This window comes from Bos taurus, chromosome 17, assembly GCF_002263795.3.
Source record: "Bos taurus isolate L1 Dominette 01449 registration number 42190680 breed Hereford chromosome 17, ARS-UCD2.0, whole genome shotgun sequence".
NCBI lineage: Eukaryota > Metazoa > Chordata > Mammalia > Artiodactyla > Bovidae > Bos > Bos taurus.
This window is the reverse complement of record NC_037344.1, coordinates 52444320-52466508: the sequence shown is the minus strand read 5'-3', so window position 1 is coordinate 52466508 and position 22189 is coordinate 52444320. Positions and strand designations below refer to the sequence as shown.

Genomic DNA, 22189 nt, shown 5'->3' with positions numbered 1-22189 from the left:
TGACAGTTTTAGCAGAACATTACCTTTCAGGAAGAAAATGTAAGGACCGGGAAGAGGGGAGACAAAGTGTCAGAGCTGGAAGCCACATGCCATAGGAGCTGGCCGGGGGCTGGTCCCACGGTCTCCCATGTCTGCGGAGGATCCCTGAGCTCCCCATGCTGACGGCCTCAGGGAGCCACCCCCGGCACACAGCCCTGCCGGCAACCCATGCCTGGAGACGGCAGGGCGCCTCAGGGACCAGGGACGGATGGAGGGATGGACCGATGGATGGAAGCGCCGTGAGCCTGGCGGGGACGGAGGAGGAAGGGAGGCCAAGAGGAAGGGGTGGGGAGAGAGGAGAGAGAGGGAGGGAAGAGGAAGAATTGATTCTCTCTCCTCCACTGGGACCACTGAGCTAAGTTGCCATGGAGAAAGGGGAGCCGCTGGCAGAGCCCGAGGCGGGCGGAGGAACCTTATGCCGGAGGGAAGGCGTCAGCTTGGAGCCAATCCCCACACTTCTGGTGCGGCCTCCCCCGAACCAGGCCTTCTGGGCTGAGGCGGCCAGGCTGGGAAGGGAACTGGCCCGACTCAGTAGGGCAGACAGCAGCTCTCTGCCCACTGGGAGGAGACAGGGGTGAGTGGACAGAAAGCTCAGGGCTTCCTTGCCTGCTTCACTGCGCTCCATCACCCCGAGATGAGCTGCGCCCCTCATCTCATGCCCGGCCACCTGCCCGGCTAAACTCCCTGGGGACTGAGGGGCCTAGAGCCCCTCCCGACGCCCTGGGTACCACCTGGGGCCCTGGTGTTGGAGGAGGCATTTCTGACCTCCACCTGTCTCCTTGTCTCTAAAAATCAGCATTGCCAGACCTTAAGGTGCATTTCCCCATGAGTTTCAGCCATATTTTCCAACCTCAGGTGGGATGAGGAGACATTCAACTAAGGGAGGACCTCGACACCCAGAGCCTCTTTTGCAGGAAGTGCAGGAAAGATGAAGGCACTCTGGGGTGCCGGGTGGATGACCCTCCCATGTAGACAGCCCTCCCAGGTGGACGACCTTCCAGGGTGGATGACCCTCCAGGTGGACAATCCTCCTGGGTGGATGCCTCTCCGGGGTGGACAATCCTCCTGGGTGGATGCCTCTCCGGGGTGGACAATCCTCCTGGGTGGATGCCTCTCCAGGGTGGACAATCCTCCTGGGTGGATGCCTCTCCGGGGTGGACAGCCCTCGCAGGCTCTGCCTCCCTGCCTCTCCTGCGCTGGGCTGCTGCCACTGGCCCCTGCCGGCCCCGCTGCTAGTCCAGTCCACGACCCCAGCCCCAGCTCTGGCCTTCGCTGCTGGCCCCACACTCACACCACACTGGAGAAATGGGGACAGAGAGAGCACCGGGAGGCCTGGGCTGGGGTCTCAGCCTCCCCTCTTGGAGGTGACATGACAGGGGCACATCCAGGCCCATCTCTGGGCCTCCACTCCTCACCACAAGTGGACACAACCCCACCATCCTCCCAACTGGAACTCCAGGGCAGTTCGATACCAAGACAGCAGGGGCCGGGGAAGGTGCGTAGATACCAGCTTAAGAACGTTGTGCCCTTGGGGGGAACGGAAGCATGCCGGGCACAGCCCCTACACATCCCACCTCCCCTTGCTGCCCACGGCCAGGACTGAGGCCCTGGAGAGACTGAAGGCACCGGCAGAGGCCTTGCACCCCCTGACGCACACAGGCCCGAGGGTGGCCCTGGCTGGGTTCCGGTCTCTGAAGGCCGCGATCTGGGAAACCTTTGCTCTCCACCATTTTCTTCTAGTCTCCCCCTCATGCTTTATCATGAAAACGTTCACACACACAGCAAAGTTGAACACATTTCCTATTGAACATTACATACGTGCACCATGGAGATTCTACCATTTCCTCTCACTTATGTTTAATGTGGCAAAACACCCATAAAATTTACCATTTTTTAAAAGACTTTTTAAAAATGTGGACCATTTTTTAAAGCCTTTATTGAATTTGTTATAATATCACTTCTGTTTTGTGGTTTTGGGGTTTTTTGGCTGAGAGGCATGCAAGACCTTAGCAACCCCTCCACTGGAAGGAGAAGTCCTAGCTGCTCGTGGTGGTGGTGGCTTACTTGCTAAACTGTTCTGACTCTTTGAGACCCCATGGACTGTAGCCCACTGGGTTCCTCTGTCCATGGGATTCTCCAGGCAAGAATACTGGAGTGGGTTGACATTTCCTTCTTCCCGACCCAGGGACTGAACCCTCATCTTCCGCATTGCAGGCTGGTTCTTTACCGCTGAGTCACCAGAAAAGCCCCGTTGCCCCTGAACCACCAGGGAAGTCCCATTCTTACTGTTTCAAAGCCCACAGGTCAGAGGCATGGACTGCCACAATCCCCTCTCATTCCAGAACATTTTGACCACCCACAGCCTCATCATGATAGGCACTGACTCCCCGCCTGCCCACCCGCCCCCCCGCCCCGCCCAGCTCCCAGCAACCACCAGTCTGCTCCCGGTTTCTGTGAGTTCACCTGCTCTGGACACTTCAAATCAACGGGCTCGTACACGCCATGGCCCTTCATGTGGCCTCTTTCACTCTGCATCGGGATCGGGTTCTCGAGGTTCGTCCACTTGGTAGCGTGTGTCAGTGTTTCACTCCTCTTTACAGCTGAATCACAGTATCGGAGTCATTGGATATGTGCGTTGCTTCCAGCCGTTGGCTATGGTTCTCTCACTTTTAGAATGAGTTTTTCAGAACCCAGTGATGTTTCCTGAAGCCTCTTCTATGGGATTTGGTCTCAAAAGGAGGCCCCAAATGGAAATGTCAATCCTTGCTCAGCCTTTTCATTAAAGCATTGCTCCCCACTGGGTAATGGAGCCTGAGTCAGGGAGCTCCACCAGGCCCTGAGGCAGGGGTGCCAGACACGTGTGTGGCCAGCTAGTGGATTTGGGTCACCTCTGTCCCAGGAAGCGGCCCTCTGGGCAACAGGACCCATGTGCACAGCATCCCCACATCTACCCAATGCCCCCAGGTTCAAGTGCTCTCTTACACTCACTGGCTGCCTGACTAGTGAGTCATTTTCCTTTCTCTGAGCCTCAGCCTCTCCATCTGTAAAATGGGGGCAAATAGTCTCCACCTTGAGGGGGTACTCTGGAGATGAGACTGGTGTTGTTTCATGGAACTTTCTGGGATGACGGACGTGTTCTATGCCTGAGCTACCGCTAGCCCAGGGGCTACTGAGCCCCTGGAAGGTGAACAGTGTGACTGGACAATGGAATTTTTAATTATATTTTACTTTAACTTAAACTTGAAATGAAGGGACTTCCCTGGGGGTTTAGTGGCTAAGATGCTGAGATCCCAATGCAGGCAGCCTGGGTTCAATCCCTGGTCCAGGAAATAGATCCCACATGCCACAATGAAAGATCTGGTGCAGCCAAATAAATAATGCTTTTAAAAATTAAATTTAAATTAAGAAGTCACATGGGGCTACTGATGATTGCTCTGGACAGAGCAGCTCTAAGGTCTTAACAGGCTGGGAACACAGGCCCTGCACACAGCTCCTGTCTTTTCCTCTATCCCTTCCCCTCCCTACTTACCCCACGGTGTCTGGGCAGTGGAGCGAACCTCTGTTTGCAGCCTGGCCCCCCACGCTCCCTCTAAAAGGACAGAAGGTGGGCAGTCGGGCTCTCGGGGAACACAACAGGCGTCAGCTGGGGAGTGGGCACAGCAGACTCCATGATGATGTAGGGCCCTGAACCGCTGACCTCTCCTCCTGCCCCCCCAGCCCCACACCCCTATTCTAGAACCCCATGTCCTGCCGTTTCCCCCAGCAACTCCTGAGGTCATCCCTGGAATGTCCAGGGAGGAGTTGGAGGATTGAAACAGACCCTCTCAGCACTCCTAAAGTAGCAGCAGGGATCCCTGTGGGGATGGACAGGGGGTCCGTGATCTCTGCCTGGGCTATCTTGGCTTTTCAGGGACACCTTCCCACGTTCTCACAGGCTTGTGCCCTGGCACCAGGGCTGGACTAGAGTCCAGATCAGATTTCAGTTCGACCTTCTCACTCTGCAGATGCTGAAACCCAGACGCGCGGCTGCAGGAACACAAGGCAAGGTGGGGGTATAGGGAGGGGGGCATTGGGGCTGAAGTCCAGGCCCCCGACTCCCCCCAATCTGGCCTTCATGGGCCTCCTGAGAGGCAGGAGACTCTGAGATGGGCCAGGGTAGGAGGGGACCCCCAGCACTCCACCCCACACCAGGGCAGATCAAGGGCCCAGGGGACAGCTGTGTGGCTTCAAAGCCAGAACAATGGGAACCAAAGCCTGGCCAAGCCACCATCCCACTCCTGTTTCCCCCGCACCAACCCCACCAGCCCCTATCTGCCCAAGTTGGGGAGAAGTGATGTCTGGGGGGTGGCAGTGGGGACTCCAGTAAAATTTAAACATAACCATAAATAACCATAACTCCACGTGTGCTGTGAGCCCACCAACAGGTACGGGTCACCTAGAGACTGCTGCCGAGGACTGGGGGCCCTGGGCGGCTCCCCCTTCACCCTGAAAAACCTCCTCTTAGGCTCCCACATGCCCCCTGCTTCTCTTAACAGGACGGCCAGAGGGATCTCCTACAAACCTGTGCCCCAAAGTGACCTGGCCTCACCCCACTCACAGTGAACATCTGGAGGCCCTGCTCTACCCGCCTCGGAGAATCTGTCCCTCGGACCATCTGCCCAGAGCCCCTCCCCCTGCAGCCTCTGCTCTGGGCCCCTCCTCACTGAGGCTTTCCTTGACCACCCTTCTTTCTTTCTTTGCCATGCCGAGCCTCATGTGGGATCTTAGTTCCCCGACCAGGGATTGAACCCACACCCCTTGCACTGGATTGTGGAGTCTTAACTGCTAGACTGCCAGGGAAGTCCTTCCACTTTATTTCAAACTTCACTCCAATGCCAGCACTCCCTTGACTTTCCCCTTTACTTCATAGCTTTGATACTTATCTAAAATACTATGTACTTTCCTTTCTTCTTCTGTTATTTTAAAAATTGTAGTAAAATACACACAACATCAAGCTTACCGTCTCAATCATTTTCTTTCTTTTTTTTTTTTTTCTCAATCATTTTCAAATGTACAGTTCCGTGGCATTAAGTACCTTCATACTGTGGTGCAACCATCAACCCCATCCATCTCCAGAACTTCTTCATCTTGTAAAACTGAAACTCTGTCCCCACTGAACACCAACTCCTGGTTCCTGGCCCCCCGGAGCCCCGACACCCACCATTCTACTTTGATTGCTTTAGGCATGCCACAGCAGTGGAGTCATACAGTCGCTATCCTTTTGTATCTGGCTTATTTTACTCCGCTTCCCTGGTGGCTCAGATGGTAAAGTGTCTGCCTGCAATGTGGGACACCCAGATTCAATCCCTGGGTCAGGAAGATCCTCTGGAGAAGGAAATGGCAACCCACTCCAGTATTCTTGCCTGGAAAATTACATGGACGGAGGAGCCTGGTAGGCTACAGCCCATGGGGTCGCAAAGAGTCGGACACGGCTGACCAACTTCCCTTTCTTTCTTTCCTTTATTTTACTCAGAGTAACACGTTTTGGGTTCATCCATGATGTGACACGTTCTTTTTTTAAAAAAACTGTCTTTCCCACTGGAATGTGGCACGAGTAGTAAAGAACCCATTTGCCAATGCAGGAGATGCAAGAGATGGGGGTTCAATCCCTGGGGTGGGAAGATCCCTTGGAGGAGGGCTTGGCCAACCACTCCAGTATTCCTGCCTGGAGAATCCCCATGGACAGAGGAGCCCGGTGGGCTACAGTCCTTGGTGTCGCAAAGAGCTGGAGACGACTGAAAGGACTTGATAGATATGCCCACTAGAGTAGAGGCTCCAGGGGCAAAGATTTGGATTGGGTTGTACTCACTGCTATCTCCCCACGGCACCCAGCAGGCAGTGAACACATTTTTGGGATGAATGAATGAGCGCCTGAGTGAATGAATGAAGACTCTGTAGTACCCTACACTACAGGGCTGGGTCTGCCCCTCCCCACATCGTGAACCAACTCCCTTGATGATAGCCCCGCCCCATGGCTCTAGACCCCTGCCCTGGAGTCCCAGGGCCACTGTTCCAAGGGGTGACCACACTCAGCACGCACAAAACTGCCTATTTGATGGCGGGCTTTCCCCCTAGCCGTGGTGCACCTATGGGAGGATTATGACAGGGACAGACAGATGCCCAGCTGTGGATGTGGCGATGTGTCCTGGAGCCTCACACTGGCCTTGAGGGTAGGGAGGAGGGACAGAGTGAGTGAGGGCCTGGAATACACAGCGGGGAGGCTGCGCACATGGGCTTCGGGTGACCTGGAGTTCACTGTGGACCCAGCCCCTGCTCGGAGCACGGTTCACACCTCAGTGGTCCCTTGTCTTCCACCTTCTCCACATCCTGCCTGGCTTCTTACAGCCTCCTCTCTGAGAACTCATTTTACTCCTGTTTCGGGGCCAGACAAGCTCACACAATCAAATTCATGTATAAGGAGGACCTCTCTGCACGTGCAGCGAGCCTGAAGGGTCACCAGCACTCCAGCCAGGCCGGCTGGCTCCGAGGGATGTGGGGACCTTAGCCCTTGCCAGGCTTGGGTGGGAGATGTCCACCTCTTGGGCAGTGGCCAGGGGCCCATGGCAAGGCTCAGCACCCAGCCAGACCTCAACCCATGGGGGTGGAAGACAGTCACCCCAAAAGAGCCCCGATCACTCCAGAGAGCCCTTCCCTGCACCAGGAAAACAGACTAGAAAACAGTGGGAAAACAGCTGTACCTTTAAATTATTTGGCTCACGGATATGAAAAACATTTGCCTGTTGAAGCTGTTTGCATGTTTGGTTATTTTTAGGGTCAACCGAAGTTGCCTCCCTTGGAACCAAATGAAGCCCAGGAGGCACGTAGTCTTCTTTCCCAGATGGGGGTCCCAGACCTGCATCCCTGGGAACTGGGGCTTGAGTGTGAGAGCCCTGGGGGTCGAAGACAGCAGGGGCCCCCCACCACCACCCAAGCACACACACCGGGGGAGCCAGGGCAAGTCTGCCGGGACCTTTAAGGAGATGTTCGCCGCTGACAGCGTGGCCGCCCACCTGGGTCCAGAAAGAGACCCCTTCTCCTGCCGGGAGCAGGCTTTGAAGAGAAGGAAGCTGGAGGCCCTATCTCCCACCAGGCCTGGCTAATGGGAATATTTTGCTGACATATTTCTAGAACAAACGGCAATTAGAGCAGATTTGCTCTTCCACTCCCCCTCCCCAAAACAGGAATAAATCAGCTCGACCAATTTCCCAGCTAATGATTTCCTCCATTAAATTAAAAAGAAGAAGAAGAAAATGTTTTTTTTTTAAATAGATTACCAGCCCTGTGCTTTTGGAGACCATGTGACCTGTCAGCTCCTCTTAAGCCCTGATACATCAAAGTCCCTTCATTAATTTTTAATAAATAAAACAGTCATAGTCTAAAAGGCACTCCTCCTCCACCTGCTCCCAGTCGGCCTGGCACACAAGGGTCAGCTCCCAGGTCGGCCATGGGAAGCCAGCTCATTCGGGCCAAGGACAATCTGAGAATCAGTGCGTGAGATCCATTTCACAGATGGGAAAAATGAGCTCAGATGAGCAGCATCTAAACACGAGGCCCACAGAGGACTAAATGTGGGTTGAGGGTCTTGATTTCAAGATGTGCCCATTTGTTGTTGTTCAGTCCCTAAATTGTGTTCGACTCTTTGCTACCCTATGGACTGCAGCACGCCAGGCTCCTCTGTCCTCCACTATCTCCCAGAGTTTGCTCAAACTCATGTTAATTGAGTTGATGATGCTATCTAACTATCTTATCCTCTGCTGCACCCCTTCTCCCTTTGCCTTCAATCTTTCCCAGCATTGGGGTTTTATCCAGTGAGTCAGCTCTTCACATCAAGTGGCCAAAGTATTGGAGCTTCAGTTTCAGCAACAGTCATTCCTAGTGAATATTCAGGGTTGATTTCCTTTAGGACTGACTGGTTTGATCTCCTTGCTGTCCAAGGGACTCTCAAGAGTATTCTCCAGCACCACAGTTCAAAAGTATTAATTCTTCGGTGCTTAGCCTTCTTTATAGTCAAATTCTCACATCCACACATGACTACTAGAGAAATGCAAACAGGTGAAGCCAGGAGCTAAGGAGCCCCAGCCTTCAGGTGTAAGGATGGCATAGGTCACTTTACCCGGGACCTGGGCCTCTTTTCCTCTTGTTGCTCTGCAGCTCCTGGGACACAGGCCCTCAAGCATCACATATATTTCTAAAAAGTTCACCTCCCTCCCCCAACAGCAGCGGTGAACCTTGGAAGCTCTGTGCTAAGGGAAAGAAGGCAGACACCACAGGACAAATACTGTATGATTCCACTCATACGAGGTGCTTAGAGTCAGCAGATCCTTAGAGACCGAAGGTGGAAAGGTGAGTATGGTGGTCGGGGTGGCGGGGGCGGGGGGAGTTAAGTGTTTAATGGGGACAGAGTTTCTCTTTGGGGAAAGAAAAGAGCTCTGGAGATGGTGCTATTGATGGTGACCCAACAACTTGAGCGTAATTAATGCCGCTGAACTTAAAAATGGATAAAGTGGTCAATCTTATGTGTATTTTGTGCTTAGTCACTCAGTCATATCTGACTCTTTGCGACCCCATGGACTGTAGCCTGCCAGGCACCTCTGTCCATGGAATTCTCCAGGCAAGAATACTCCAAGTGGGCAGCCATTCCCTTCTCCAGGGGACCTTCCCAACCCAGGGATTGAACACAGGTCTCCCGCATTGCAGGCAGATTCTTTACTGTCTGAGCCACCAGAGAGAGTGGACTTGTTTTTTTCCTTTTTGTATCTTTTCATTGTGGTAAAACAAAAGCCCACTCTCCAAAATGCTATTTGAAGACACAGGAAGGGGGACTTCCATGGTGGCCCAGGGGCTATTCCGTACTCTCAATGCAGGGGGTCCACGTTCAATCCCTGGTCAATGAACTACTACATCCTGCATGCCGCAACTAAGACCCGACACAGACAAATAAAAATTTTTTTTAATAAATTAAAAAAAAAAAATACAGGAGGGCCTAACAACTCCACAGTGACCAAGTCGGCACCCTCTGTGGCCTGCTGCTAGACAGACCTCAATTCCTGAAGTACAGCCGGGGAGCTCACAGGCCCCTCCAGTCATGTAGAAATGCCAGGGACCTTCAGAGAAAGGCTCCTTGTGTCAGCCAGCGTCATTGAGACAGGATTCTGTGTCCCTGATGGCCTATCAGAGGCCAAAATGTAGGCAGAGGCTAAGAAGAGCCAGGAGATACCCTCTCTGAAAGATGCCCCAGGGCCTTTGGACATGCTGTGCCCTCTGCCAGGAATGCATTTCCCCAGATATACATGACTTGATTCCTAAGCTTACATAGGTTTCTACAGAGAGGTCCTCTCTGGACCATCCTGTAGCCAGATGCAGGGAAGGCTGCAGGGACCAGGCAGGCTGGCCTTGAGCAAGAATGGGAACCCAACAGCCCTCAGCATCCATGGTGGGCTGGCACCAACACACTATCCCTGGCAGGAGAGAAACAGCTCAGGGGAGGGCTGTCAGATCCTGGCCCCACCACTACCAGCCAGAGGGCTTGGCAAGTTCCTTCATCCCTCTAAGCCTCAGTTTTCTTTTTTTATAAAGGGGATGGGAACGTCCCTGGTGGTCTAGCGGTTAAGATTCCATGCTGCCAACGCAGGGGGCACAGGTTCAATCCCTGGTGGGGGGAACTAAGATTCCACGTGCTGCATGGTGCGGCCGAAAATTAAAAAAAAAAAAATAGGGATGGACTTAGAAAACAAATTTATGACTGCTGGGCGGGGTCAGGGAAGGGAGGAAGGATACTTAGAGAGTTTGGGATGGCTATATTTAAATACACTGCTATATTTAAAATGGATAGCCAGCAAGGACCTCCTGTACAGCACAGGTCCATGTGATGTGGCAGCCTGCATGGGATGGGGTTGGGGGAGAGTGGATACATGTATGTGTGGCTGAGTCCCTTTGCTGTCCACCTGAAACTATCACAACATTGTTCACTGGCCATACCTCAATATAAAATAAAAAGTTCAGGAAAAAAAATGGGGAAATGGAGATGAAAATAGACTTCTTTGAGGGCAATGTGAGATGATGTATGTGAGTGTTGGTATAGGGCTGGGACGTGGCCAAAGGTCAACAAATGGTAACGATTCCAATTATAAACTCCCAAACATGCAGGCACGTTCCTTCAAACAGGGCCCAGGGGGAATGATCCCAGAAAACTCAAATAACGACACACACGGCTAATCACTACCCAGGCTAGCCGGGGGTCAGTGACCTGGAAGGCAGAGGATGGCGCCTGTAGGCTTACTGTGCAGTGTATTCGATTTAACTGATTGAATCATTTTGTCCCCATTTTGCAGATGAGGTAACTGGAGCACAGACAGGTTAGTCACTTACTTGCTTCAGGTCTGGAGCCGAAGTCAAACCCTGGTCATGTGGCCCCAGGGCCTGCCTGAGCTGGTCCTCACTGATCCATAGTGCCTCTTTTTTTTATTTAACATTTTTTTTTTTCTTACAGTAGGTCCTTATTGGTTATCATTTAAAATATATCAATGTGCACATGTCAATCTCAAACTCCCTAACTTTCCCTCTCCCCAACCCTTCCACCCTGGTAACGACAGCTTTCTTCTCTAAATCTGTTTCTGTTTTGTAAATAAGTTCAATCATATCAACACTTTTTTAGATTCCGCATATAAGCCATATCATGTGGTATTCATCTTTCTCCTCCGACTTAGTTCACTTAGTATGATCATCTCTAGGTCCATCATAGTATATCTTGAGAGAAGTGTGAATGGAGAAAGGGAGGGAGGAAGGAGAGAAGGAAGCAAATGAGGGGGAGTCCAAAAAAGCAAAGGCAGAGACCCAGACAGCTTCCGCAGCTCTGACATCTGGGCTACATGAGTTTCCAGAAGTTGGAGGGAAAGATCTCAGAACAGGCCCCTTGGGGAAGCCCACAGCTCAGCGGGACCCGCCTGGTTCCTCTCAAAGGTCTCCAGGGCCAGGCCCAAGATCATCGTACTTCGTTCCGCTCAGCTCATCTGCACGGATCAGCACCCCCATGTGCAATTAACTCCCTCAGCACCTGGGCTGGGCAGGGAGAGGGAAGGAACAGCTCAGCACTCAGCTCCACCTTGTGATGCCTCCCCAGCAGCTCAGAGACCCAGGGGATCCCTGAAAGCCCTAACCTTCTCAGCGGCCAGACCCAGAGGGCCCTACACGCTGGCGGGTGGTTCTATGTGCCCGGCCGAAGGGCAAGAGGCTTCCAACTCATTCTTGAAGGTGATTCACTTCCCTTTATGCCAGGGGTCCCCAACCCTGGGGACACAGACCAGTAAGGGTCCATGGCCTGTTAGGAACCAGGCCACACAGCAGGAGGTGAGTGGCGGGCTAAGCTTCATTTGTATTTATAGCCGCTCTAGTTACAGGAAAACAAGCTCAGGGCTCCCACTGATTCTGTATTATGGTGAGTTGTATAATTATTTCATTATATATCACAGTGTAACACTAATAGAAATAAAGGACACAATAAATGTAATGCACTCGAATCATCCTGCAACCATTCCCCCCAACCCTGCCCTGGTCCATGGAAAAACTGTCTTCCACAAAACTGGTGTCTAGTGCCAAAAAGGTTAGGCACCACTGCCCTGTGATACCTTCCATCTTCATTAACAACTCTTAAGCTACTGCAATACAGAATTTCTAACTGGTCTCCCTGCTTCTACTCCACAGGGCAGCCAAAGTGAGCATTTTAAAATGTAAATGCAAATAGGAATATGTCATGCCTGTACCTCAACACCCTCCCCAGCTCCTCTCACACTTAGGACTTCTTCTTTGCTGTTCTGAAAGGCATGCAGGATCTTAGCTCCCCAACCAGGGATTGAACCCACACCCCCTGCAGTGGAAGTACAGAGCCTTAATCACTGGATGGCTAGGGAAGTCCCAAGTCCAAAGTCTTTATCATGACCTACAAGTCCTCCAAGATCACACCCCTGACTCTGCCACCTCCTACCACCTTCCTCTTACACTCCTCAGACTTGCCGAGCACACCTCTGCCTCAGGGCCTTTGCACCTACTGTTCCCTCTTTCTCAGATATTACAGGACTGGCTTTCCAAGTTTGTTTAGGTTTTAAAAGGGAGGTCCTCTCTGATCACGCTGTCTCAACCCCCCTACCACCTCCTCCTCTCTCTCTATTCTAATCCCTTGCTCATTTTCCATCCTGGCATTTAGTATGGCCTGTTTGTTAGGAAGGGATTTCATCTGGTTCACTGCTGGATTTCTAGTGCTTAGAACAATGCCTGGTACCTAAGTGGTGTCCCAAAACTCTGTTGGATTTATTTTTTGGCCACACTGCAAGGCTTTGGGGATCTTAGTTTCCTGACCAGGCCCCTGCAGTGAAAGCACCAAGTCCAAACACTGGACCACCAGGGAATTTCCCTGTCTATGGTTTCAGACTTGAGGATGGTTGGTGGAAGTCGGGGAGTTTCTGGGGACAGCTGACGTCCTGTTGATCAATCTGTATGGTCAGTCTGTATAAAGTTATCAGCAGGACACCTAATGTCTATACGCTTTTCGTAGTGTTGTTACACTTCTATAAAAAGTTTTTAAAAAACTTTTTAAAAAAGCTCCATTGAATGAATGAATTATGGATAACTAAACAATGAAAGATGCACACCAAAGCTCTTTAAAAGCATGTATAAGCCATTATCTTGTAATAACAGATAATGGAGTACAGTCTACAAAAATACTGACTCACTATGAATCTAATATAATACTGTAAATCAACTATACTTCAATAAGAATAAATAAATCAATAAACAAAAGCACAGATAGATTCAACAAGACCCCTAGCACCTACCGAGCAGATCAAACGAAGTGGAACACGGAGTTCTCTCACCATGAACCACATAAAGTCATCTTGCTTTTTATGGAGAATGAGAAGGGAAGGGACAGGTCCTTCAGGAAATGGCAGCCACAAGCACTTAGTGAGGCACTGTTTAGGGGACATCTATGGTCCCTTTATGCAAATCTGGAGAAGTTCAAAGTTGTAAAACTCCAACCCCGCTAGGCACTAGAGATCAAGCTGTTGGTCCCAAATGCACTCTTGCAACTGGCCAGGGGACATCAGTCTGTCGGGGTGCCAACAACGACATCCCTGGCAGAGGCTGTAAGTGCCTCTTCCCACCAGCTAGATGGGCACTGTCAGAGGAGATGGACTGTGCCTGGCCTGGCTGCCTAGCCTTACCCTCCCTGCCTTCTTCCAATGGCCTCCCGCCCGCCCTGCCTGCTTCCCAAGGGGGCCTTCTCACTCACTGCCAGCCCAGAACCCTCTCCTGGGGAGACCATTCTGCTGCCTCCGGCTCCCTTCTGGGTTCCAGGACTGACTCTTTGAAGACTGATCCCCCCCAAAATGGGAACAGGTCTTCGTCTCGGGTGGTCTGCAAAGCTGGGCTGAGGGAAGAGGAAGATGACGAGAAAACACGAATTTTCCTTGGAGGAGAAAAAGAAAACACGAATTTTCCTCCCATACTCAGAAAAGATGCGGAACATCTATACCTCACTCTCAACAAAACAACTCGTTCAGGGACTCCCCTGGTGACGCAGTGGTTAAGAATCTGCCTCGCACACAGATTCTTTTCTATCTCCACTTTACAGGCATTTCTATCTCCATTTTACAGATGTACAAAAGGAAGCTCCAAGAAGGTAATTGCTTCAAGTCCCACCAGGAGTTACAGACCCAGCCGGCACTCTGTCCTGCCCATCTAGCTCCCAGTGACCACAAACTGGGCAGATAGGCCTCCAGAAGGAGTCAAAAGCCAGGCCAGCAACGCCCAGCCAAGTTACCTCATCTCTTGGCATTTCCTCATCTGTAAGAATAAGGTTCATATCAGCGCTGACACTGGGAGTATGGCAAAACTGAGATAAGATACCATGAGAGGAGTATCCAGTACAGGGCCTGGTCCAGGGCACACACCCACTAAACATCAGCAGCGGTTCACGTTCAGCAGCATGCTCATTAATTTCATGAACATTACACCGTGAGGTTCCTGCAGGCCCAGCTGCCTGCTTCCTCGGAGCCAAGGACAAGCTGGAAGCTAGGTAGTGAGGATGTGGCTGGAGCACCCAGGGTAAGCAGAGGAGTTAGGCTGCTCACGCGGCCACCCGCTCACTGGCAGGCCCCCGCTGACCTTGCAGAAATAGCAAGGAGTGCTTCCTCTCTCCCAGGTGCCTGGCCTCACAGCAGGATCAACATCCTGCAGCCTCTTCCTTAGGAGACAGGCTTTCAGAAGCCCCCAGGTTGCTTGTGGCAGCCTTGTGGGGCACATTACGGCTGCTCCCACACTCCCAGCTACAAGAGCTGCCCTCTGTCTTCCAGTAAAACCCGAGAGAGGCTGATCAATGTTCTCCTGCTTCGTTCCCACCACAGACGGGGGGTTGGGGAGTGAAAATGACAGTGTTAGTGGCTCAGTCTTGTCCATCTCCTTGTGACCCCATGGTCTGTAGCCCCCCAGGTTCCTCTGCCCATGGAATTCTCCAGGGAAGAATACTGGAGTGGGTTGCTATTCCCTTCTCCAGGGGAATTTTCCTGACCTAGGGATCAAACCTGGGCCTCCAGCATTGCAGGCAGATTCTTTACTGTCTGAGCCACCAGGGAAGCCACTGGCAGTGGTGGTGGGGAGTGGGGGTGGGAAGAGGAGTTATTAAATCCATCCATCTAACTTCTCCATGATAGGTCAGTGGTTCCTGATACTAGTGCTTCTTTACTGTGTGGTGGGGATGGGGGTGGGGAGGGTGGCTGGGGGTGGGCCAGGGGTGGGGGAGACAGAAGACAGCATAACTGTGTGTCTAAGACCCAGATGCAAAACGCGTAAGGGTCAGCTTGGCTGATGGTTTTTAAGACGCTGACATTGTAACGCCCTGGCCAGCCACTCTCTGATTCAGATACCTTCCTCCCACCATCCAGAGCCTACGAGAGCCCGGCTGTCAAACCCAGAAAGCCACCTCCCCACACTGTGCTGGAGACCCCGTCTATAACCGGCCTGCAGTTCCTATGAAGATCAGCTCTCGTCTCTGGGCCACCCCATCGCCAAAAGAAGATGGCACCTTGGAGAGTAAGAGCCGCCTCAGTCTACTTGCAAGCTGGGAGGCCCTCCTACCCCGATGAGTCCTCTTTCATCACCCCCGCCTTGCAGGACTGATGCCAGGGCTCATATTAAATAAATCGGACAAAGCCTCCTGTGGACGCCTGACTTCCAGAGCCAGTCAGCACAGGAGCTGTTTCTCTCTGCCTCCTAGCCCTCCTGTTTGGTTCTGGAACTTGAGGGGTCCTTGCAAGTCAGACAGCTCAGCAGACAGACCCCTCAGCCAGTGTTCCACACTGACAGGCTGGGGTGGGTGAGGCCTCACGTGAAGGCTGCAGAATCTTTTTTAAAAAGTTTTTTTTGCATTTATTTATATGGCTGTGCCAGGTCTTAGTTGCGGCATGCAGGATCTTTAGTTGTGGCATGTGAACTCTTGGTTGCAGCATGTGAGGTCTAGTTTCCTGACCAGGGATCAGACCCAGGCCCCATGTATTGAGTGCTCAAAGTCTGAACCACTGGACCACCAGGGAAGTCCCTGGAGGCTTCAGAATCTTCCCTGAGACTCTGACTGTAGCCTCCGTCCTCCCCCAAGAACCAGGGGTGGCTCAGGTGTGGCCCCTGGAGAGCTGAGAAGTGCGATTCCTTTGAATAGAAGATTCTGTGCCCCAGAAGGCAGTGCCACACGCAGCTGTAAACAGGATTACTAGTCACTCTGTTTGAGAAGACGAGACCATTAGAGCAAGATTAAACTAATGTGTAACTGCCCTCTTCTAATCCCTGGGTTGGACTCAGTCAGGCTGTCTGTCATCTGAGTCCCTTTGGATCTGCTTTGAGGCTCCTAGAGGCCTTAGAGGTGAATCTCAAGGTGGAGCCTTGGGACACATGTAGCTCAGGATTCCAGCCTTGGAACAAGGCCTCTTGTCTGCCGAGGCCTTGTGCTCTCCTCATCTGTCCGTCTCATGGAAAGAGAAAAGAAAGACTGGCAGGAAACCCCGAATGGACCCTCTCCCTCCGGCCCCCTCACAACTCTCCCTTCTCCCACTCAAGGGGCCTCTCAGAGAAACAACATCCTCACCCCACTCCTGGGAGCCCCTCTTGGAAGCTGCCTTTCCTGCTGCTGGCATCCTCTGCAACTGTCCCCTGACCCTCTCAGTAGCTCAGAGCTGTGTTTGAGGTGGAAAAAATGTCACTCTTTAAAAATGCACTCAATCGACGAGAGGAGAACAAAATGTCGTCAATGACACACGCGGTTCAGCCACGAAAAGGAATGAAGCGCCGACACAGACTACAACATGAATCAACTTGAAGACGGCGTGCTGGGTGAAGGCGGCGTGCTGGGTGAAGGCGGCCTGGCACAAAGGGCTGCAGGCTGTCGGTCTCCATTTATACAGAATGTCCAGAAGAGGCAAAATCCAGAGAGAGGGAAAGCAGACTAGTGGCTGCCAGGGGCTGGGGGTGTAGGAAGCGATGGGACAGGGGGAACGTCAAGGGGTTCATTTTTGGAGCGATGAAAATGTCAAACTGCGATGGCTGTACAACTCCGAGAATATACTAAAAACCACTGAACTGTACAGTTTAAATGAATGAATTGTATAGGATGTGAATTATAATCTGAAAAGGCTTTTGTGAAAAAAAAAAAAAAGAAAGAAAACCCACAGAGAGACTTCCCTGGAGGTACAGAGGTTCAGACTCCGGGCTTCCACTGCAGGAGGCATGGATTCAATCCCTGGCCAGGGAACTAAGATCCTGCACACCACACGTTGTTGCTGTTCAGTCGTGTCCAACTGTTTGCAATCCCATGGACTGTAGCACACCAGGCTTCTCTGTCCATGGGATTTCCAGGGAAGAACAGTGGAGTGGGTTGCCACTTCCTTCTCCAAGGGATTTTCCTGAACCAGAGATCAAACCCAGGTCTCTTGCATTGGAGGCAGATTCCTTACCATCTGAGCTACCAGGGAAGCCCTATAAACCAGCAAATGTAAGTAAAAGTCCCGAGTTCTGTGAACTCCCAGAAAATCATCAAACCTGAAGTTGGGGAGGGTAGGAACCCCCATTTGTAGCCAAGTCAGAAGTAGGTAACCTGGGACCCACTATTTGTGATTAGCATCTGAAGTGGGGGTGGGGGGAAGCAATCTTGTGGGACTGAGCCCTTAACTCAAAAGGTCTTCACTAACCCTGGGAAGTTAATGTCAGAATTGAATTGACTGTAAGGACACTCACATGTTGCCCATAGAGAACTGGAAAATTGCTTGGTGTGGCAAACCCACACATTTGGCGTTGGAAGTATTGAGCAGAGAAATGGTTTTGCTTTATTTCCTATCCGAGAAATGAGGACTTGGACTTGCATGACCTTCAGGAGGCTCCTGACTCTGACCTTCTTAATCCGTGAAGGCTGGGATTTGGGGACAGCATCTGACTTTTGACTCACACAGTTCTTAACAAAGACCACAGCATTCCCCCAAGGCAAGATCAAGGCCACACAATCTCCCCTTTCGCCTATTTATCAATCAACACCAACAAAATCATAAATACTTGGTGATGCATTTATGTATAAATCATAAATACATTTACAAATACATAAATACAAGACTGGACTAACTTCTGGGTTCTGTGGTTTACTGGAGCAACCATGTTTATCTTTCCATCACATGGCACTTTCTAAGTCACTGCTTTTTCAGGGCGCTGGCACTCAGCACAGAGTCAGCACTGGGGTGAGGAGGGGAACGTGGCAGGCGGGAGCGGGGGTACTGAGAGTCACAAATCAACATCCTTTTACAACGGGCTGATTCGGGGTCGGAACCTGGAGAGGGAAGCTGGAGTCATGGACTAAGCCTCCAGGGAAGCAGTTATCTCGGCTCCAGACCCAGGCTACTGGCAGCAGCCACACTTGCTGGACAAAGTCACCTCCAGTGATAAGGGGACCTGAGCAAGTCAGAACCAATGGATGGCTCCAAGCACAGCCCCGTCATCTTTAGAAACCCGACTTTCTCAGGCACGCACCCACATGTGTACATCCTGGATTTCACAGGTTCCGTTAAAAGCAACAACAACAAAAAATCTTTCAGGTACTCAACAGTGCAAGACATCATGATGCTGCCATCAGCCTGCCCCCTCCTCCCCCCACCTCCGACCCGTCATCCCCATGGAGTCAGATGAAGCCTTTTCTAATGCATCAGAGTGTGAGAGGACTGAGCCCCTCAACACTCTCCCTCTGCTTTCAAGCCAGCATCCATGCTCCTTAACCAGACCACAAGACCTGCCCCCTACCCCTGCTGGTCTGGTTCCTTCCCTGGGCTCAGCCTGCGCTACCAGCCAGACCCCGCAGCACCTGCTCTGGCCTCTGTGCCTTTGCACAGGCTGTTTCCTCTGCCAGGAAGGTCTTCTACCACCTCCCGGGTTGGGTGAACTTGGCATTCCAAGAAGTCCAGCCCAAGTGTTGGTGCCCTTCCTCCACAGGTTCCGTGCCCCAGAAGCAGGTCCCCCAACCCATTCCCACGGGCTCATAACTGCCCACTGACTCTAGTCCTTTCTGGTGGCCAGTGAGCTCCTGAGAGTGGGGACGACACCCGATTCATCCCTTGGGGCCGAATGACGGGTCCACACACGTGCCGCCCACTCGAGACATCAATGTGGCCCTGTGGTTCCCTTTGTCCTCAAAGCCCTGAAGCAGCTGCAATGACCATGGGGCAGGGGTGCAGATCCCTCATCCACAGGAAAGGCAGGGCTGTCCACTCCCCCTCCGCAGGGGTGATGTTCACAGTGTTAATAACCATCCTATCCTTGCACTGGGCCTGAGCGCACGGTCCCCCGAATGCAACGGGTCTTTGTTCACTAAGGCTGCAGAGGGGACCGGGCTCGTGGGAACCACTTCCCACAACTGGTGACTGCATAGTAAGGATACTTTGTTCACGGGGACATCCCAGGATTCTCGCCAGCTCACTGACTCCTATCCTTTTCCATGAAAAGTGTCTCCCAGGTTCGTGTCCTGGTCCTTGCTCAGCGCCAGCCCAGGTACCTGATGCTGCCTAGGAGGGGGCGGTCAGAGCCAGGGAGGAGGCAGGTGGAGAAAGGTGGGCCCGAGGAGGGGGTGAGGGGTGAGGGGCCAGGGACCACCGGACTCCTGCCCCCTGAGACTCTATCCTCGATGGAGCGGGGGGTCACTAGGCGGCCAGCTTTGGGTGAGCACTGAGGACTGGGAAACCAGAAGATAAACAAACCTGGGATCTTTTCAGGAGGAGGCAGCCGGGAGGAAGCAGAAGAAGGAGAGAGACGGCAGCTTGAGAAAGCAGAGCAGGCACCCCAGAGCAGGCCCAAGTCCAGAACCACCCAGAACCTGTCCTTGTCTACTGGCCGTGCTTGCAACAGGACTGGGCCTGGGGGAGCCAGGGGGCTGGAGATGCTGCCCGGGGGCTGCCATTTGGGGCACAACACGTGACTGTCCCACGACTCTTGCTTGGGGTTGGGGGGCAGCTGGTCCCCTTTATCCTAGCAAGGCTAAGGGGGAACTACCTCTGGCAGCCCTGTCCAGCCATGCAAGGTTCCCACAGACCAGTTCCTCCCTCCTCGCCTCCCACGGACCTTCCCTCCTGCCGCCCCTCTGCCACCCGGCCCCACCAGGCACAAGTGTGCTTTGCGAGGGAGCCGGAGAGGAGATGTCTTTCCGCACGGCACAGCGTGGCTGAGGAGGTGTTCCAGCAGACTTATTTATAGCCAAGCACCCCGTCCGCACGCTCTCCAGCGCTGCCTGCCTCGTTTGCCTGCCTGCCTGCCTGCCACTGGGGCTTTTCAATCCGTGTCTATATTTATCCCGAAGCCGTGGGGATAATGGCAAGGCCAGAAATAGCCGTGAAGACATTCACGTGAAGATGATGGACAGGTCTCCAGCTCCTGGCTGACCTCACCCCCGCACCCCTCCTCCCATCACTCCGCATCTGCCGCTTGGCCGTGGGTAACAGGGAACAGCTGGAAGGGACTGGGGAGGCGGCCGAAGCCAGATGGGAACAACATAATCCCTCTCTTCACGCTGGCCGTGGTCCTCTGTAGTGACGCGGCGGGCCAAGTCCTAAATGACGCATCATAGCTGCTGGGCTGTGGGGAGACCAGAGGTGACACGGTCTCTTGATGGACGTCAGCATGTTAATCAGCTCACATGCAGAAGCGAGAGTCAGAGATGGTACATACGCACAAAAAGCAGGCCACTCGCACACCAAGAGTGCAAGGAGATGCCCCCCGCCTGGCCCCTTGCCCCTGGACGCAGGCGCAGGGCTCGCCGTGGAAATGTGCGCATGGTCTCCTGTTGACCTGGCCTCTTCCCACTTCCTGGAAGGGAGGACGAATCAAAGACACCCTGGCTGGTCAGGGAAGATGCTGAGACATTAGGGGAACCAGTGGGTGGCTCCTGCTCCCCCCTCTTCAGCATCCTGGAAAGAGTATGCTCCATCTGGGATGGGGGACAGACATCAATAGAGGGAGGCTCAGGGACTTCCCTGGTGGTCCAGTGGTTAAGAGCTGAGCTTCCACTGCAGGGGGTACAGGTTGGATCCCTGGTTGGGGAACTGGTCGAGACCCCATACACTGCCTGGTACAGCCAAAAAAATAGAATTAAAAACAAAAAAGAAAAGAAAGGCACAGAGTGCAGCAGGAGCCAAGGGAAGCAGCTGGCCACTTGATGGGAATGATTTCATGCAAAGGGGGCATTTTGGTTGGGCTTTGAAGGATGCACAGGAGTTTACCATGGGAGAAGGGGGAAAGGCATGAGCCAGTGCCTTTAGTACTCAAAGTGCGTGGTATGTCTGCGGAATGGGGGAAGTCCCAAGTGTCAGAAGTGGTGAGTCAAGTGGTGAGATGGACCCAATCACAGATCTGAAGGGCTTTTGAGCACATGGGATTCAGGAGGCTCACTCATATTCTTGTAGCTGTGGCTGTGCCCTGCAGTGTTCTCTGACCTGTCACTGCTCCCAACAGGGAGGAGCTTTCTGACCTCATGCAGCCCAGCTTCCTATGACAGGACCTCTGGACAGATCCCTGACACCTGAATCTCTAGCTACCCTGGTCCTGACTTACATCTGACTCCCCATCCACCCATCCCCTCCCACGAGTCTCTCCAGGGGAGCCCAGGCTGCAGGAGCACCTCCCCACAAGCAAGGAAAGAACCTCCAGTTGTGAAGTAACCACGGACTGTCCCACATAGTTTCCATTCAATCCTGGTCCCTCGGCCAGGTAGATTCAACCTGTCCTTTTCACAGATGATGACATGAGGCTTTTGGGAAGTTGAACCCCTTAATCTTCTTAAGACCACATTGTAGTTGGTGACTGAGGTGGGTTTATAATGAGGTTGGCCTCCACTCTGTAGATAGGGCTTCTCAGCTGCTTTCTTCCTTCCCTGCTAGGAGGTCCTTGATGTGTGTGTCAGCTGGACTTTTATAGGATCCAGTCCCTTTCCAGGCTAATCTCCATTTCACCACCCTTGACCCTGCACTTCTGCCACTTGGGATTTCCCCCACCCCACCACCCAAAATACCACACACTCTGAGTACTAAAGGCATCGGCTCGTGCTATTCCCTGTGCCTTCCCCACTTTGCTCCTGTCCAACTCCTATGCATCCTTCAAAACCCAATTGAAATGCCTCCCCTTTCTATGAAATCTTCCCCATCAGGCAGTTGGCTGCTGCCTTCTATCTGGTCTGGCTGCACTCTGTGCCTCCCTCTACTGATGCACTATTTGCTCTGACTCGTGTCTGATCCCAGATGGCACACTCTCCTCCCTCCCTGTGACCCACTGCCTGGCACAGTAAACATCTGCCAGGTGAGAGAGTAAACCAATTCCCTCCTCCCCTCACCCAGAGCTGTCATTTTTTCCTACCTCCCTCCAATTGTTTTCCTAAAGACTGGACTCCCTTCAGTAATCAAGGTGAATGATAAGCCCGGGTGCTCTCTGACTCTTCCTCCCCATCTGGGCAGCACACAGGCTGCCAGGCTCTCCTACTGCTTGGAGAACACCCAGTGCTGCCAGGTTGATGAGCTGCTGCTCTGCCAGGGCACCGACAGCAGGGCCACCCCCC

The 22189-nt window shown here is 52.7% G+C and overlaps 1 protein-coding gene across 18 annotated transcripts in view; it reads right to left on the bottom strand.

The window, feature by feature from the left end:
- The window catches only part of PITPNM2 (phosphatidylinositol transfer protein membrane associated 2), a 164043-nt gene that overhangs the window by 87188 nt on the left and 54666 nt on the right, over positions 1–22189 (bottom strand). For 2 of the 18 annotated variants that reach the window (XM_059876029.1, XM_005217856.5), the window contains exon 1: positions 24–2417. The exons of 14 other annotated variants lie outside the window; for them this stretch is intronic. The gene's annotated coding sequence lies outside the window, so the exon portion shown is untranslated. Of the gene's footprint in view, positions 1–23; positions 2418–2502; positions 2640–3568; positions 3758–22189 lie in introns of those variants that run through there. 2 more of the 18 variants (XM_059876031.1, XM_059876032.1) reach the window with 2 other exon arrangements.